Genomic DNA, 18821 nt, shown 5'->3' with positions numbered 1-18821 from the left:
GGTCCAACGGTTGTTGTAGGTCAAGTTACCGAGGTTGATAAGGATACATTGTTTTATTTTGAAAATAACTACAATTTTATTTTCTTTTTATACATAATTTCGCAAAGACTGGTTACATTATTGATTCGTCTTTATCAAAAATATTACTATAATAATATTTGGAAAAAGTTGAAAAAATAAAAAGAAAAACACATTTAAGAAAGTGTGTTGTATTTATATTTTGACTAAATAAGGAGCCTGACTAATTTTGATTAAATTAATTATATAGATAATTTTTGTAAACATGATTAATTGGTTTAACAAGAGGATAAATAAGGTTGACTAATTTTGACTACCATCAAGCTTTCTCCGTCAGATCTCCTTCCAAGCATTCAGATACTCCGAGATAACCGCCATCCATCGCTACGATGGCGTTACAAATTCATCATGTTTGCCGGACGATTCCGCCACCACTGTCAACGGTCGTTGTAGGTCAAGTTATCGAGGTTGATAAGGATACATTTTGGCCAATCGTTAATGCCGCCGGTGATAAGACCGTTTTTCTGGATATGTACACTCAATGGTAATGAATTAGCTCAATTGTATTCTCTTGCATTTGCTATTATTTAATTCTGTGATTGATTTTTTGAGGAGGTCAAATAGGGTATACTTCTCTTTTGTGATATCGAAACCCTAGACTTGGCTCTGTAGAGTGTTTGTTTGTGGAATAAAGCATCAGAATCAACAATTTACAAGTATCATCACTAAAACACAAAACTCAAAGCTTACAGAAAAGCTTCACAACTATGAATCAAGAATCCATGAATTGCAGTTACAAGTGGATGACATGGCTTCTTTCAGTAACCAGATGGAGCTGCTTCACAGAAAGCTTGATGCATCAATTGGGGGCATTTCCATCATTCATTCAAGTGAAGAAATTGTTGGTGACAATATCTTTGCTCGTGTGGCTACTTCTGTTGATGCAGCCATTGAAGTAATCAAAGATTTGCAAGAAAAGCTTGAAGATTCTCTCAAAACCCGTAACTCACTTTCAGATTCTTTCAAGGAAATGAGTGAAAAAATCAAGGATTTAGAATAGACGAATGAGCTTGCTGCCTATGTAATACATGAAGTCTTTAATATCCTTCAGAAAATTGTGAATGGTTCTACAGAAGAAAGTGAAGATGATACAAGAAATGAACAGCTGGATCATCTAGAAATAAACAACTATGATGTGTTCATCGAACGATTAATAATGATTCTTCGTGAGCGTGCACAACTCGAAACAAAAAACAGAGAATACAATTTGGATTTGTTGAGAAGAATAAAAGATTTGGAAGAATCAAACAGAAAGCTTAATAATCCAGCCAAGGATTTGAAGTTGATGGAGTTACAGACCAAAGTAAACCAGTTAACCTCTTCAATCATCCCATACGAAATAGAAAGCTCCATTTATATATATATATATATATATATATATATATATATATATATATATATATATATATATATATATATATATATATATATATATAGTTAATGTCTTAATGAAGTTTTCATGTATGGAGGGCATGGATTAAGGGATACATGTGTTAAAAATATTCTTGTTTCCTAATGATTATGAATATGGAAGTAGGAAACAAATGTAAGCTTTCTTGAATCTTGACATTATTATTAGTCATTCATACAATATATAGACATAGTTTCTACTAAATTTTACAATCTTGCCCTTTAGATTGAGGAAGATGGAAGGGTCTTCCCTGTGAGTGACAATTCATCTACAATAGTTGATTGCCTTTTAAATGAAGCAAGACAAAGAGGAGGTATAACTTTTTTGTTCTTATAACTATAATATGTCTATACTTTATGTTTATTTGTTGGTATTCATATATTCACATTTTAAAATTTTGTTTGTTAAATTAGTTACACTGCAGACAGGAAAATCTGTCACATCAGCTTCTATTTCTCAAAGTGGAAAATTCATACTCAAAATTGAGAAACGTACAATTAATTATGTGGATTATTTTGAAGTTGATTACTGATTAATTGCTAGTGGCAGCAGTCAACAGGTTTTTTGTTACACTTATTGACATATTTATTATATCAAAATATGATGATTAAATTTTTCTAAGACATGATTGTTTTGTTACAGGGTTATAATCTTGCTAATAAACTTGGACATTCTATAATTAAACGGATTCCAAGTTTATTTACATTCAAGATTGATGATATCCAGTTGACAGAGTTATCTGGGGTATTGATTATAGTTTATTATGATTATATAAAAAGTAATATCGTTGTTTTTTTCTTTAAAGATGATGAGAATTTGAAACATTTTTTTCTGATTACATTCCTGAAAGTGAAGGCAAGTTTAAAGCTTGAATCTTTGAAGAAGAATATTCCACAGCTTACCCAAGTAAGTTTTGCTCATGGATTTTATAAAAAACTTATAAATTTATAAATACACAAATAAATAAAAGTACATTGCTATTTCTTGAATTTAGGTTGGGCCAATGTTAGTTACACATTGGGGACTTAGTGGGCCCGTAATTCTTTGCTTATCTGCTTGGGGACCTGTGATCTTTTTGATTCTATTTATAAAGGCAAGAAACCAATTTCTTTATTATTTATTTATTTTAATTGTATAACTTTACTTACATATCAATTCGGGAACACTTATTGTTGACTTTTCTCCCGATCTTTCAAACGACGATATAAAGGCATTGCTATCTCAACACAAAAAACAAAATCCGGTATTTTTTTTCGTAAATCTTTAAAGTAAATTCAACAAATATTTTTTTTTATTTTTTATTTATTTATTTATTTTTTTTTAAATTTGCTTTCATATTTTATGTTGGTATACATTTTGCAGAAACAAAAAGTAGGTCGTTCATATCCTCAAGAATTTTGGACCATGAAACGATTTTGGAAATATTTGTTGAATCGTGAGGTTTGTAACTTTGTATGATTATTTTAATTCGAAAAATGCGAATTATATTACGAGAAATTCTTATAAATTTTGTGTGTAGGGTATTGATGAAGATATATTATGGGCTTCCATTTCAAATAACTCATTAATGTCAATTGCTACTCTATTAAAGCAATGCTCTTTTTTAGTGAAAAGGAAAGGTACCATATAAGTCAAAATTGGTCAATTTTTGTTTTTATTTTTTTCAATTCAACAAGTTAATATTTTTGTCATAGTATTTGTTTTTGTAATCCTATTAATTATTAGAATTAATTTACGGCCAATTCAAGGATCAATTTGTTACAGCTAGAGGTGTTCCATTATCTGAGGTGCCTCTCTTTCTTTTCTTGTTAAAAATATTCCCTTTTGCTTTCATCTTTTTGATATATTTTAACTTGTCTTTCTTTCTTTTCTTGTTTGCTTACTTTTTGAAACAGATACTACATGGTTTCATAGGTAAGTTCTACACTTCTATCTCATTGATAAGCTATGACTTCATATTTCATTTCCACAATTTAAATTTCAAGAAAGTATAAATTTCTTATTTTTATGTTGTTTTTTGGCATGAAAAAGGCTTGGTAAGATCCCCAATTTCAGCAACATTGCCTCAAATAAGTTCAAGATTGTATGTAGTGTGGGGAACCCTTTATAGTTTTCCTGAGGTTAGAGCTTTTTTCCTTTTAGTTAATAATTATCAGTTTTATTACAGTTTTACTGAGATAAAAAAAAAAAACTTGATTGTGACAGGTTCAAACACATCCTATTGTTAGCTATTTGGTCATTAGTTGGAGTATCACTGAGGTAAAAAAATATTTGAACTTGAAGAAATGGAAGAAAAAAATAAATGATTTCATTATTTTGTAACCATATATTATTTATGGTGTTGATAATTAGATTATTAGATACTCTTTCTTTAGGACAAAAGAGGCATTTGGTTCTACTCCATACTGGCTTTTATGGCTCAGGTTTGACCTTCATTCTTTGGTCAACTAGGTTCAATAATTTATTTCTCATTATTTTTCTACTCTCTTTTATAAAAATCTTAACTTTTGGTTGTGTGAGTGTAGGTATAGCACCTTTCTTGTGTTATATCCGTCTGGCATCTAAAGTGAAATTGCTATGATCTATAATGCATTGCCTTATATGAAGGTAACAACCCTCCATTCCTACTACCATATAATATGACCATTTTACCCTTTTATTTTTCTTGACTTTTTGTATTAAGTAAAATAGAGACACCTATATAGATAGCTTACCATATAATATGACCATTTTACCCATCTATTTAGAAATGATGCTTGTTAACAAAGAAGTAGTATCTAACGCTTGCTTGAGTAAATGGTCATTTTACCCTTCTCTTTGGTTAATGATCATTTTACCCTTCTATCTAAAAACAATGCTTGCTAACAAGGAAACAATATCTTACTTTTGTTAGATTAAATGACCGTTTAACCCTTCTATTTAGAAAAATGCTTACTCACAAAAGAAATAATATCTTACTCTTGTTTGAGCAAATGATCATTTTACCCTTCTATTTAGAAACAATGCTTACCAACAAAAGAAACAATATCCTACTCTCCTTTGAGTACATAACCATTTTACCCTTCTATTTAATGAATGACCATTTGACCATTCTATTTGGTAAATGACCATTTTATCATTGTATTTTGCAGGAGTCTGAAAAGTATTCCATAAGGATGCCCAACAAATGGAACTTTTTATTTGATTACTTCTATTTTGCTTTTGTGGTGTTAGCAACTCTATAATTCCATGTATAATTTAGGTGGGAAATCATCCGTTCTTATATGAAGATTTATCTGATTATTGTTGTCGTATTATAAACATTTATAGCATTTTCCTTGTCTTTTGTCTAATTGGATATTATTTATTTCATTTTAAAAATGACATTTAATATTTCAATAATTTCTTAATTATTAACCCCTTTTTTTTGTCTAAAAGGCTAAATCAGTGACGACCTGTTATAGTCATTAATTAGATAAACCAGTGACCACTTTCTATGGTCATTAATCGGATAAAACAGTGACGACTTTTATTGGTCACTAAGTAGATAAAATAGTGACGACTTTCATTGATTAGTGACAACATTTAGTGACGAAGCGGGTCGTCACAAATTTAGTGACGACTATATTTTAGTCACTGTTTAGTGACCATATTTATATTTGGTCACTAAATTGGTTTTTTACGGACCTATAGTGACGAAAAGTGACGACCCAAATTTTTGTCACTAAATCATTTAGTGACGACTCATTCTATTGTTAGTGACCATTTCGTTTTGGTCACTAATTGGCATATTTTTTGTAGTGTATATTTATTAATTTATAGTCTCTCAAAATCGGGATATCAAAGCTGGAAATTTTATGTATATCAGTTTTTTTTATATGATAATTTTAAAACATGTATATTTCATTTGTTTGCAGGTGGCATGTAAAAATGCACCAAAAAACAATAAAACGAAGAAGGTTTTGGAATTGTTATATGAGACAGGTTTGGTCTCGAGCGGATTTACTTTGACGTTTATTTAAAAAAATGATTTTCCGTCTATATTGTAGTGAAATTCTAAATTAAGTTTTTTTTAGTGAAATGTTTATTTTATAATAATAATAATAACCTGATTTAGTTTAGAACCAATCCTGAAATGTCACCATCATTGCTGATCAACTCATGAGTAGATTGAAGCACACAACATGCAATCTCATAAATGCTACCATTTTAATTTCAGTAAAATTTTATGTTGTCCGATCCTTTTTGAAGATGAATACAGAAAAATTCAAGAAAAATACATTTGCCGTGTAGACCATTTATTCGACGTAGCACAAGGGGTTTTTTATTAGTTACTATTAAAGCTTGGGCTGCTACATTAAACATCTTTAAAGTTATTTATGCTTGATAGGCTTACATTTATATGATTAATGCACATTATATTTATATGATTAATACACATACACACAATCAGGTTATATAATTAGTATAATCAAATTAATAACTATACAAGTTCAGTAAGCGTATAACCAAGGTGTTACTTTCATTTTTAAATTCATTAATTCCATACTCCTACCTATTTGATATGTTATAATATTGTTATTTAATTAATTATGTAAAAATCATTTTTATTTTAAAAATAAAGAAAAGAACATGTAAATGGCGATTCTTCTAGAACGAATGTGGACAGCATGTAACATAAAAACCGCTGTATACTAATACGACATAGCTGGAGAACGAGTACGATTAGTCAAATAGCGTATCATTTTCAAACTTTGAATCCAATGCCTCCAATATAATTCACATGGGAACCCACATGTTCTTTCAAACCCAAGTTGTTCACCTTCTTTTATTTTATTACAAAATAAAAAATATAATATAGATATGAGAAATTAAAATAAATAATACTATTTAATATGTAAATAAATAAATAATACAACAAGCTGTGCCATCCGAAAAAGGATTGCAGCACAACTTGTTGCTCGTTTACCTGTTATGTTTACATAATTTTTTTTTTCGGTTATTTGGAAAGGAGTAGATCAGTTGATATTAAAAGTATTGAGACTACCTAATTATATTTGTTTGTTTTATATGTTAATCAAACCTAACAAGTTTAAATCATTCAAACTTCTTTTAGTTACCATAAAAAAAAGCCAAAACTCAATCAACAATAGCTCAATTAGTGCTGTTAAAAAAAACAACAGTTTAATTAGTATATGAAAAATAATTTTAATAATAGGTTTCAGTTGTCACAAACGAAAACAATATAAACCTTTCTGTCGATTAAACGAGGCAACCGTACGTACAAACACGTAGTCATCTTTGTATGGTGCGAGTTCCAAAATATCATATTTGTTCACCTATAAAAAATGGTTTTTATAATGATTCGAAGGGTTACGTGTGTGTGAGTGATAAGTTGATAACTGATGAGGGAGTATTTTGCAATTAATGAAAACTATGGGGTGCATAGGAATAAATAAGGAATATGGTTGAAGAAGCGCAATTGCTTATCTAATCAGTCATGTACCAGATACTGACACTTTTGTCACGTGTTTTGCTCTCTCTCTCTCTCTCTCTCTCTCTCTCTCTCTCTCTCTCTCTCTCTCTCTCTCTCTCTCTCTCTCTCTCCTCTCTCTCTCTCTCTCTCTCTCTCTCTCTCTCTCTCTCTCTCTCTCTCTCATATATATATATATATATAATATATAATATATATATATATATATATATAATATATATATATATATATATATATATATATATATATATATATTTGTGGCAGCAAAAATGCATGGACCAGCCCTTCGCGGCTTTGCTTAACCTTGAAAGTTTATAATACACATGATGTAGAAAAATAAAACCATTTAATACTTTATTAATAGGGTTTAAGTCATTTTTTGTCCTTTAACTTTTGGTTTTGTGTTTATTTGGTCACTTAACTCTTTTTAAGTTTTAAAAAGTCATCAAACTTTTGGCTTTGTGCTCATTTAGTCACTAAACTTTTAAATTTTTTTAAAAGTTTAGTGACTAAATGAGCACAAATCTAAAAGTTAAGTGACTAAATGTGTCCAAACCAAAAGTTAAGTGACTAAATAAGTATAAAGTCAAAAGTTTGATGATATTTTAAAACTTAAAAATAGTTAAGTGACCAAATGAGCACAAAACCAAAAGTTAAGTGACCAAAAATGACCTAAACCCTTATTAATAATTATTTCACAAAAAATAGGAACATTAATATAATAATTTATAGCAATAATGAAGATTAACGAAAACAACAACAAATAGTACAAGGAAACGTAAAGAAAAACATTTAAAATTAAATAAACAAAATAATCATGGGTAACTCCGCAAATCGTGTATGCTTTGCAACATGAACATTTTTCTTGTTTTTTCTTAAATTTAGAAAACTAACTCCTTTTATGACCTCGTCTAGTCTAATGTTTTATTTGTCGTGATACAACTAAATGATAAACTACTTACCAAAGGGTTTCTAGTCCAATGGTATCCGGCATTGACCTCTCTCCTTGAGGTCGGGGGTTCATGTCCCTCTATACACATAGATGAAATAATTTAGGATTAGTTTAATATATATATATATATATATATATATATATATATATATATATATATATATATATATATATATATATCATTCCCAAAAAAAAAGCTGATAAACTAGTTTATTTTTTCGAGTTTTTGTTCTCATGTTTGTTAAATCAAAAAATAGTTTATAAGTTATTTTTTAAAAAAAAACTACTTAAATTAACTTTTTAGAAGTTTTTTTAAAAATTTTCAAATATACTCATTAATTAATTATAGAAATACATTATTTTAAATGTCTTTTTAATAATTATATATTTTTCAATTAGTTTTATCAAACGATATTTTTTATCAGCTAGTTTTTCAGTTATTAACCAGCTTTTCAGTTAACATGCCAAACATAGCCTAAGTTTACGGTGGGTTTGGTAAAAAAAAAAAAAAAAAGATGACGTTGAATTCTATAAAAAGAATTATGTTAATATAAAAAACAAAACAAAGAAGTGTTACTTCTAATATTATAACTAGATAAACTATGAATATAATATTATTTTACAATATGAAAAATAAAACAATTACCAAAGTGATGATATGGTTTTTAGAAAACCATATTGAATAGAATGATTTGTAAAAGCCCAACTAAAATATAAAGGATCTCATAAGCCCAACTTCTAAATAAATGACTAGATAACCGAACTTATATAAAAGTATAAAACAGTCGACGAAAAATATTTTATATATGTCGACTTGACGTTATAAAACAAATTAATCAATTTTATTTGTTTTGGTGTTGCTTTCAATCGTTAGAGCATTTGTAAGTAGTTACAAATGCTCCGAACCGTCACTAACTGTTTTTCATAGTCAACCAATGCTCCGAACCGACTTAACCAATTTATATCCGTAATCACGTAGATATCCCCCATCACAATAGGAATAATATCAATCGGGAATCCAACACAAATCTCCAATACACAATCCTGATATATATTGGAAGCCGAAATTATGTGATCAACTATAGCGATCCTCAAGCGTCAATCCAAGGCCACACGAGCAGTACTGAAATCTATACAAAAGGATGTCGACACAAAAGACCAACACACACCTGAATCAAAAAGCACTAAAACAGGTACATAATTCGCAAGGAAAGTACCTAACAGGAGCACAAAATAAGCGTACACATAAAACAACTCAACATATATGTAAATAAACATATACCAACAATGACATCCGGTGTTGCTGTGGTCTCTTCTACAGTCAACTGAAAAGCTTGTCCTCGGCCTTCGGGGCCTCAACCTTCCCCTGTCGAATATCCATGATGCGCAGGGTGGTAGGAGCATGAGTCTGAACTGGCCTTAATGCAAGTAGTAGACATTTGGCATTTACATGGTCTGCCTGGTTGCAACTGAAACAAACTCGTAAACCCTTCCGGTAATCCGGTGTTGCTGAGGGACCCTCATGACCTTTACCTACCTGCTACAAGTGCGACTCCTCAGACCTCCTGATCTCAAGTTGGCTGGTTTGACCCGCTTAGCCGCCGGCTGCGACTTGACGGGTCTCCTATCTCTCCTTTGTGTATCCACCTTTGTCTCTCACCTATAACTCCAACTCGATCTTCCTATAACTAGAATTGGACTGCAGGTCAGCCAATGTCCGATACTGGGAGTTCGTCACAAACTCTCATATATCCCTCTTGAGCATGCTCAAATACCAGGTCATCGATTCCTACTCAGAGGATGCGGACTCAAGCCTGAACAGGGCTCGCTCGTGGATCATCTTGGTGATCTCAGTTACAATCTCCATCATTTTTCTGAGCGACAGGTACTCGTGGGTCATCCGCTCCTTCTCCACTAAAGGAACATACTCATCACAAAACATATCATCAAATCACTGCCATGTCACTACGACCGCTATGTATGTGAATAACCAGTAGTCACAAAATTCCACTGGTCCTTCACTCCCAAGCGAAGTAAGTTCAACGTAAAGTGAACCTTTAGATCATTTGGACACAGACATGTGTAAAAGCGTCCCTTAACATCATAGATGCACCTCATGAACGTAATTGAGTCCTTGACCCCATCAAACTTTGGAGGCTTTATGTTGTTGAACTCCCAATACTGCATGGTATCACCCCCAAACGACCTCGCAACAATAATAGTTGGGGTGGCTGTGACAGCAACAACCTCGACGACGACGACAACGTAGAGCTCATCAAACATCTGACATCTCTATTATTGCGGTCTTGACAGACCCATATACCCCTGGGATAGCCTCCCAGAATGTCGTGCCCACTTCTGCGGCAATGATCCTACGGATCTCATCATTATTGGTACTTTGCCTCTCTGGATCACTAGGGCCTGAACCTCAGGTAACCACCATACTAAAAAAGACAAAGAAAAGGTAAAAGCAGGCTAAGTGTAAAAAAAACACTATGCATACCCCAAATAATTCCTCAATACCCTCGAGATTTCTTCTAAATCGCCATATGGATCCTGTAATTTCAATAATACGGGTCCATACTACCTTCCATACCTATCCGTAGTTGACTTAGACTTCCTCTCGAGGTCCTAAGTCACCAAAATCATTTTCCTCTCATTGTAGCGACACACATACACTTATGTGCTCATAGGATCCACATCTAAACTCCTACGTACTCATCCTAGGTCCCTCCTTATCCAAAACTCCGTTCTACAAGAAGTCTCTGCTAATCTTGCCAATCACTCATCTTATACCAATTGTACATAACCCAGACTTGATAGACATTCGAATAAAATATTCCACTCCAAATCCACAACCAGATAAGGAACATGAAGTAAGATTAAATCAGGCATTCTAAAGCTATAAAATCATAATTTTATACAGCCATATAGTATACACAAAGCAATTAGCAATCTTAGTTTCAACCATATCACAACGTTCACAAGTAATCTACTAGGATATAAGCCATCACAAAGTCAGGAAACCCTATCTTGCAATTCCAGAAGGATCCTTAGCCTATCATCTAGAATGCACTTCTATCAGCTCAAATAACAACATGTATAACATGACAAATAACTCAAATATGGATATTTTGGGAGATCACTTCCTCAAGCTCCAACTGACCGTACACATTGCTTCCAACTTTCTTTTATTTGAAATTCATCAAATGTTCATCAAAATCTCTCCAACTATGGCTTTGATACCAACTTGCAACATCCTAATTTTTACCATAAAAATTTTCATTAATATAGAAAAACCTCAAGTATTATAAAAACCAAGTCAATAAAATCTCAGGTATATTAAATACAATCATCCCAAATCAAAGTATCAAAATGCACAAATCATAAAAATCTTCAAGTCGGAGTATACAGTCAAGCCTTCGTCTTCCCGTTATCATCAGAAGTACCTGAAACACATTTAATCCACAACTGTAAGCATGAAACTTAGTGAGTTTCCCAAAATATCACATACAACATAGCATAATAAACAACTATTGGTTATCAGCAACTCGGGGGATTATCAACAATCCCAATGGGCTAACAACAAGCTTTGTGGATTAACGACATGTATGAGGGGTTATCAATAACCTAGGGAACTATCACTAGTCCCATGGACTCACATTTATCTAGAAGTTATCAACAACTCAATTGGACATATAACAACAATCACAATTAGGACCCAGCTGGTCAATACACATACAGTACCATATATATGTATGTATGTGTATATATATATATATGTATGTATATATATATATATATATATATATATATATATATAGTGATTGTTCCACGCAAGGTATACATAATATATATATATATATATATATATATATATATATATATATATATATAGTTAGAAAATTCACCTTTTTGATAGCATCTAAAAACATAACAACTCACACACAGGGTATACATATACAACAAGACACCTAACAACAATAAAAAAGCACCCTCTCAGTCTACACCCTAAAACCCTAATTTGACCAAAAGTTAACCATGCTAAAATGTCAATGGTCAAAGTCAATCCCAACTGATTGTCACGTCATGTCCACCCGTTGGTCACATCGTGACCGATTTAGGACAAAATAGTCACGGAAACGCTCATCGTCACATTATGACGATAACCTGTCATATCGTGAGAACCGATCTGGACAGCTTAAAGCGTTAAGCTCATAATCCTTCAAACCAAGCCTTCAAACTTTCCAAAAGGCTTTCTACAACCCAAAGGACCATAAAAATCATTGCTTTTTAGACATGTATGTCTTGAATACGAACTAGGTCAAAATGACGGGAAAATGAGACAAAATCGCATGCATGGAATAAATATCTCACTGATCTTCCAGATCTGGGACAAGTGGTCATAAATGAGCCTCTAAAAATCATAAAGGTGCCAACTTTAGGAGTTCCTAACACTCAAACTTCCTTAAACATTGAGAAAAGTGCACAAAACTTTATATATGCATTACTTGAGCTAAAAAGGCATGAGCTTGAGGACTTACAAGGGTCCTAAAGCAACTCATGATGATACGGGAGACACTTACTATAGGAGATGATACACCAAAGATCCTTTATCTTCTTATTCTAAGCTTGAAATCACCAAAAGAAACTCACAATCAACAAAGGAGGACTAGGGTTTCCTTGAGGGTGAAGAGAGGTGATGGAGGTTGGGGTGTGCAAACCCTAGCTCCTCACTTCCATTATATAGGGTGCAAAACACAGAATTAAGGTTAACCCCCATATAGTCGTCACGTCGTGACCACTTACTCGTTATGTCGTGGCCCACAAGGATGAATGCACGTTTATGCATCGATGGTCATGTCATGAGGCCTCCTTCTTCACGCCGTGATCATCTTAAAATCCATGATTTTACATCTTTAATTGAACCAAAATCATAACTGAACTATTTACCTAAAATAGGTGTTAGACACTTATCCTATCAAACCCTTTTAGTAACTCTAATCTCAAAATGTAAAGAGGTGGTGAGGGTGGTAAGCCTAATGTCTTTCAAAACCGACCTCATTCGGAATCGAAGATGCCTCTTTAAACCTCTTTTATAACATTAGATTATGTGAGCCTAGTCATGGTTTGATGATAGCTTTATCTGCTAAACATGTGATAACATATGTTTGTAATAATTTCTTATACATATAATAATCCTATTATAATAATTATGTAAATTTAAATATTTTTAATTTGATATTTATCATTTTTAATATTCCAATTTAATTCTCTAACCTAAATAATATTTAATGTTTTAATTAAATCCTTTAAAGTATTTTAGTTTAAATCTTTATTAAACAATATTTAAAAATTTTAATTAACCTTTATATATTCAAATTTAAATTCTCTAATTAAATAATATTTAAAATTAAATATTCATATTTAAATTATAATTGAAACAATATTCAAAAATAGTAAATATTCATATTTAATTTTTTTATTTAAATATTTAGAACTAATATTAAATTGAATATTTAGATTTAAATAATATTTAAACCAAGAGGTTTATCCACATAATTTGAAAAAAAAACCAAAAATTCGAACATTTGAAAAACTAAATTACACGTCGTGTAATGCCCAGATTCTAGAATTTCAATTTCAATTTTTACAACAATGCTTATAACTAAAATCTAGAGTCTCTAATTACCACTGTTGGATTTTCTATATATCACCACACACAAGATATATACATTGGAATAACAAAACAATCCCTATGTGTACATGCATCATAGGATCTAGGTTTTACTAATTATAACAATCTACTTATAAAACTATAAATCTACTAAGAAAGACAAAATTACTAACCTCCTTTGAAGCTCGGTATTGATCTTCTTGAACTTTTTTTTTATCTAACCATGTTGCTTGGATGAGAGGACCCAATGGAGAACCCTTCAAATGGAATCACACCCAAGAGTCCTAAGAGGAAACCAAAAGAAAACTAGGAGAGGGTTACATTTCTACAAACCCTAGGAAGGGTTAATAAATTCGTCCCATAGAGAGAAAGGGAAGAATTTGTTAAAAATTTGAAGCTAAGGTGCAAGGCGTAATAAAGCCCTTAGTACCATATTTATAGCCTTAAAGCCCTTGCCATGTTTCATCTTCCATGCCATGTAGGATGGAGATAATTTCAAAATCTTCTCCCATCCCATGTGGGATGGAGATTTCACTTTTCCCTTATTCCATAAAGGGTTTTTGAATATTCCAATTAGTCAATATTTGAACTAATTAATATTCAACCTTTTGAATTAATTAATCCATAAGTAATTCCAAAATAGTTTTTGATTAATTTATTAAGCATAATAAATTAATAAACTAATTTTCTCCTTAATTTTTTTTTCTTTTGATTTCTTATTTGTGTCATGAAGACAACCTAAATGAACCCTGTTATTATTTAGAAATATTATCAATAGTTAATAATCTTGAACATTATTTCCAATAGTACATGATTATGACTAGATAACATTAGAAGTCTTGATTTATCCTTATTGCATGTTTTTGTCTGAGAAGGGTCTTATGGCAGAGACATCTAGTCAAATGTTTGTCTTATCTTCAATTACATATAACTTGCATTCATAGGAGGACTTGTCGACATTAGCAGAGACCTTTCCACCACATGAGTAGAGGATAAATCCTAGAGACTCTTAAGAAGTATTTTAGTGTATATGGATAAGCATATGCATGCATGATAGGAAACCTGGTGATGGTCATAGAGGAGCAACTTGAGAACTTTGGGATAATTCTTGGGGCAGGTACGTATTGGTATGGATGGTAGTATGCACATGATCTATATTTGAATCACGGAGAGTCACAAGGATTATGAGGAGCTAGTAGTTGAGAAATAGTATGGGTAACACTATGAGTTCATTTTAATTTGTTTCCAATTATACCTGTAGTATAGTGATGGCTAGGAAGGGGAAGAATGGTTATACTTATGGTTTGGGCCCAAGTGTTTATGGTGGATTAGGTTTGGATGATGCAAGCCTACGTGTTCCGTTGTATTCTGATGTCTTGAGGGCCTTGTTCGAGGTGGTACCGACATAGGTTACAAGGCTCAATAAGTAAATGATTGAGAAGATCGACAAAAGGATTGCAATCACTATATAGGCTAGACAATTGAGGGACAAGGTAGATGGATGGAGAAAAAGGAAAAATATTCATTTCAAGTTTTGGTTTTCAAATTTGGGTTTCATTTGGAGCTTCTCTGATTTTTCTCCCACTATCACTCCTAGAAAATCATTTTCAGCCCCAACATTTAAACTCAACCCACGTTAAAAAAAATCATTAGATGGATTCGAGCATAAAAGATGGTTGTAGATGTCAACTGATTTACATTAGGTTTGTACATGTCTGATTTTCATTGTTGGCATCTAGGTTTAATTTATAAGATGAAAATAATTGGGATGAAAGGAATAAGGTGGTGGAAAGAATGGCGGGTGGAGGTGGTGTCGAAATCTGGCGAGTGATGAGGATGTGGGATGTAGGACCCATTTATTTATAAATTATCTAAGTTTATTTTCTAAATTAATAAAGAGTAACCAAAAAACAAATGAATTAAAAAAATATTAAGGACAAAATATTTATTTTACGTTTAGCAATGACCAAAAATATAACAAAAAGTATCATAAAAACTATGTCCGAGTTAAAGAAATAAGTTAAGGACAAAAAAAATGTTTATACCAAACCATAATGACCATTGATATAATTTAGAATTACACAAACACAAATAATCATGGGTGAAAGGAAATAAAAATCACACAAAAGTTAAAATGGTTCGCATAAACATGCTATACGTCTATATACGAACTAAATTTATTTTTATTAATTTATCAAATTAAATAATTAACAGTGGTAGAGTTTACAAATTAATTGATAATTTTTTTTTGAAAGAGCCAAAGCTAGCAAACATAATTTGATATGGAGAAAATTTAACTTATTATAACAAACGGGCTAACTAAGCCCATAATATAGGGGAATTATGAGTATTGGCCCACTGGAACCCCTTCCAAAATCTCTCTAGTCGTAATCTCCACATCTGGAATCTGCTTTCTGGAACTAGCATCAATCGAATTTTCCTTTACTGCCTTATCGAATCCTTCGTCTCGAGACCAACACCAACTTCTGGAGCCGTGTCCTATGTCTTTCTTTCTGGTAGAAAAGAAAGTCTCCATAAATCAAGAGCTTACTGGGGCAATATAAATAAAAGTTTAAAACCGTTCTATTTTAAGGTACATTGCTACTTGCTAGTTGCTACGCACTAATCATGTTTTACGATTTATTTATACTAATCCAGTCGATCATGAAAAAGTCGCATGTTTTATTATTTTGTAATCATACATATAAGATGCCCTTAAAAAACAACCATCTCAATATTACTCAAAGTGTAAGAAACAATAATTTTTTAAGATTTGTTGCATTAGTTATCATCGTTAATCATTAAATGTATTACAATAAGATCGGACTATTTTCAATATTACATTTTAAGTTATCAAAGTTCCGAAGGTGATAATATCAATTTCACTCGGGGGCGGAACACGAATACTATCAGTGGAGGGGCCGAAATCAAAACTTTTAAATAATTAATGAAGTTATTCTATATACCCTTTGAATTATCATAAGCTTTTTATTCTATATAAATTATTTAACAAAGCTATTATATCATCTATGAGATTTTTAACAAAAGTTGAATAGGAAGATGATATATATATATATATATATATATATATATATATATATATATATATATATATATATATATATATATATATATATATGCCTTACGATTTTATATTTTTAACAAACAAAATTGTTTTATAAAATTTTCATAATGTATTATTTATTTATTTTGATTAAATAACAATTCCTAGGCCATAACCAAATAACATATCATTTATTGTTGCAGTCTTTTAGTACTTTTTACAGCTCATATGTGTCTTTTAAATTTTTGTCCATTATCAATACCAATTTCGATGACTCTAGTGAGAGAAAGAGTGAAAAAAAACGAAAGAACAAATCCAGTGGAGATGATAGAAGGAGAACTCACCAGCCACAAAATTTTCTGATGGGAGTTGCAGATAGGCAAACGACAGAGATGAGAGGAAAAAAACGCACCGATCAGAGAGGTCGTGTTGGTCGGTGTTGCATTCGGCGAACGGTAGAGATGAGAGACCGATAGTGCACATAGTTCACCGAAGGCAGAGAGGAGAAAGTCCAGAGCGGGGATATAGAGGTGTATAATCCAGCGGTTTTTTCCAATTAATATAATTTTTTTTGGTTTTCGCTTTGGTTTCCTTAATCAAATTGTATCCTAATTTACTAGGATTGGTTTCGGTTTTTCAGCAATCTTTGGAGTTTTTGTTATTGCTTATTTATTTTCCTTTCTATTATCCTAATTTCTAATGAGATATTAATAAAAGATTGATTTTCTGGCTTTTTTGAAGTTAAATAGTAAATTAAATAATTTTGTTGAATTTTATATATATATATATATATATATATATATATATATATATATATATATGATATCATAAATCTGGAGGGGCCAGAAAGTTATGCATAAATAAAACTACATATATATATATATATATATATATATATATATATATATATATATATATATATATATATATATATATATATATATATATATATATATATATAGGTATGGTAAATACATCAAAAATCAGGGGGGCCATGGCCCCCTAGCCCCAATGAGGTTCCGCCCCTGATTTCACTAAATAATGATTTTTTGTTTTATTGGGTTTAGGTAGGTAAAACCTGTTTTGTGCCTTATATGGCCTTTGTATCGACGGATTTTAATGACAAAAAAAAACTCTAAGCCTTTAGAAGATCGCATGTTTTAAAGTTAAGGGGTATGGTCACACCTAACCTTTTGAAAAAGTGATGTCACCTCATCGCCATGTCAGCTCCACTACCAACCCACTAACTATTTGAAATGGTCACCACTCCACATCATTTTTTCTTTTTCTTTTTTTTTTTTTAAATTTTTTTACAGTAGAATAATTTAAAAAATAATTATTAAACAAAAATAAAAACATAAATATTAATTAAAAAATTTTTACATTAATTTAAACAACATAAATTTAAAATCTACATTACTTAAAAAAATTATCATTTAAAAACTAAATTATTAAAAAAAACATCGAAAATATTACTCGTCGTCCTCCTCGTCGTCATCCCCGTCTTCATCATTGCCACCATGTTGCTAGAATTGTCTTTGCCATATATGTTCAATCAAATCATAACGTAAATTGTGATGTGTTTCACTGTTTTGTATTTCCAAAAGTCGTGTGAAGTATGCAGTGTTGCCAACTTGTATTACTGCAAGTGGGTTAAGAATATCTTCTGGATTATACATACAAATAGCCATACCATCTTCTTTTATTATCATGTTATGTAAAATAACATAAGCAGTCAACACCTTCGTCAATTTCGCCATATCCTATGACCGTGGCGAATGTTTGATAATGTGTCACTTTTGTTTGAGGACCCCACACACCCGTTCCACATCTTTCATTGCCGATTCTTGTGCTAATTTGAACAATTTTCGTTTTTAATCGGCCGAAAATGAGTACGAATTGACAAACGTAGCTTACTTTGGATATATCTGTGACATCCCCATTTTCACGGCCAGAAAAGACCGATTTTGTTTATGCTTTGTAAAAATCAGAGTACTTCTTTTCATAAAAATGTTGCGGAATTTGTTCCCAGAAAACACGATAAATACGTTATCAAAACATTTTCGAAGAAACGTATTTTATTCATTCTAAAACGTTTGGGATGTCATCGTCAATACAGAAACATAAGCATAAACAGAACTTACATTTATTTACACTAGTGATCTA

At 31.4% G+C, this 18821-nt stretch overlaps 1 pseudogene; it reads left to right on the top strand.

Annotated features, from left to right (window-relative positions):
* Positions 1-928: 928 nt before the first annotated feature.
* On the top strand, positions 929-4713 carry LOC111916447 (uncharacterized; annotated as a pseudogene).
* Positions 4714-18821: the final 14108 nt, after the last annotated feature.

The sequence above is a fragment of the Lactuca sativa genome, chromosome 2 (assembly GCF_002870075.4).
Source record: "Lactuca sativa cultivar Salinas chromosome 2, Lsat_Salinas_v11, whole genome shotgun sequence".
Classification (NCBI taxonomy): domain Eukaryota; kingdom Viridiplantae; phylum Streptophyta; class Magnoliopsida; order Asterales; family Asteraceae; genus Lactuca; species Lactuca sativa.
Note: the sequence above shows the minus strand (reverse complement) of the source record. Positions and strands in the feature narration are given on the sequence as shown.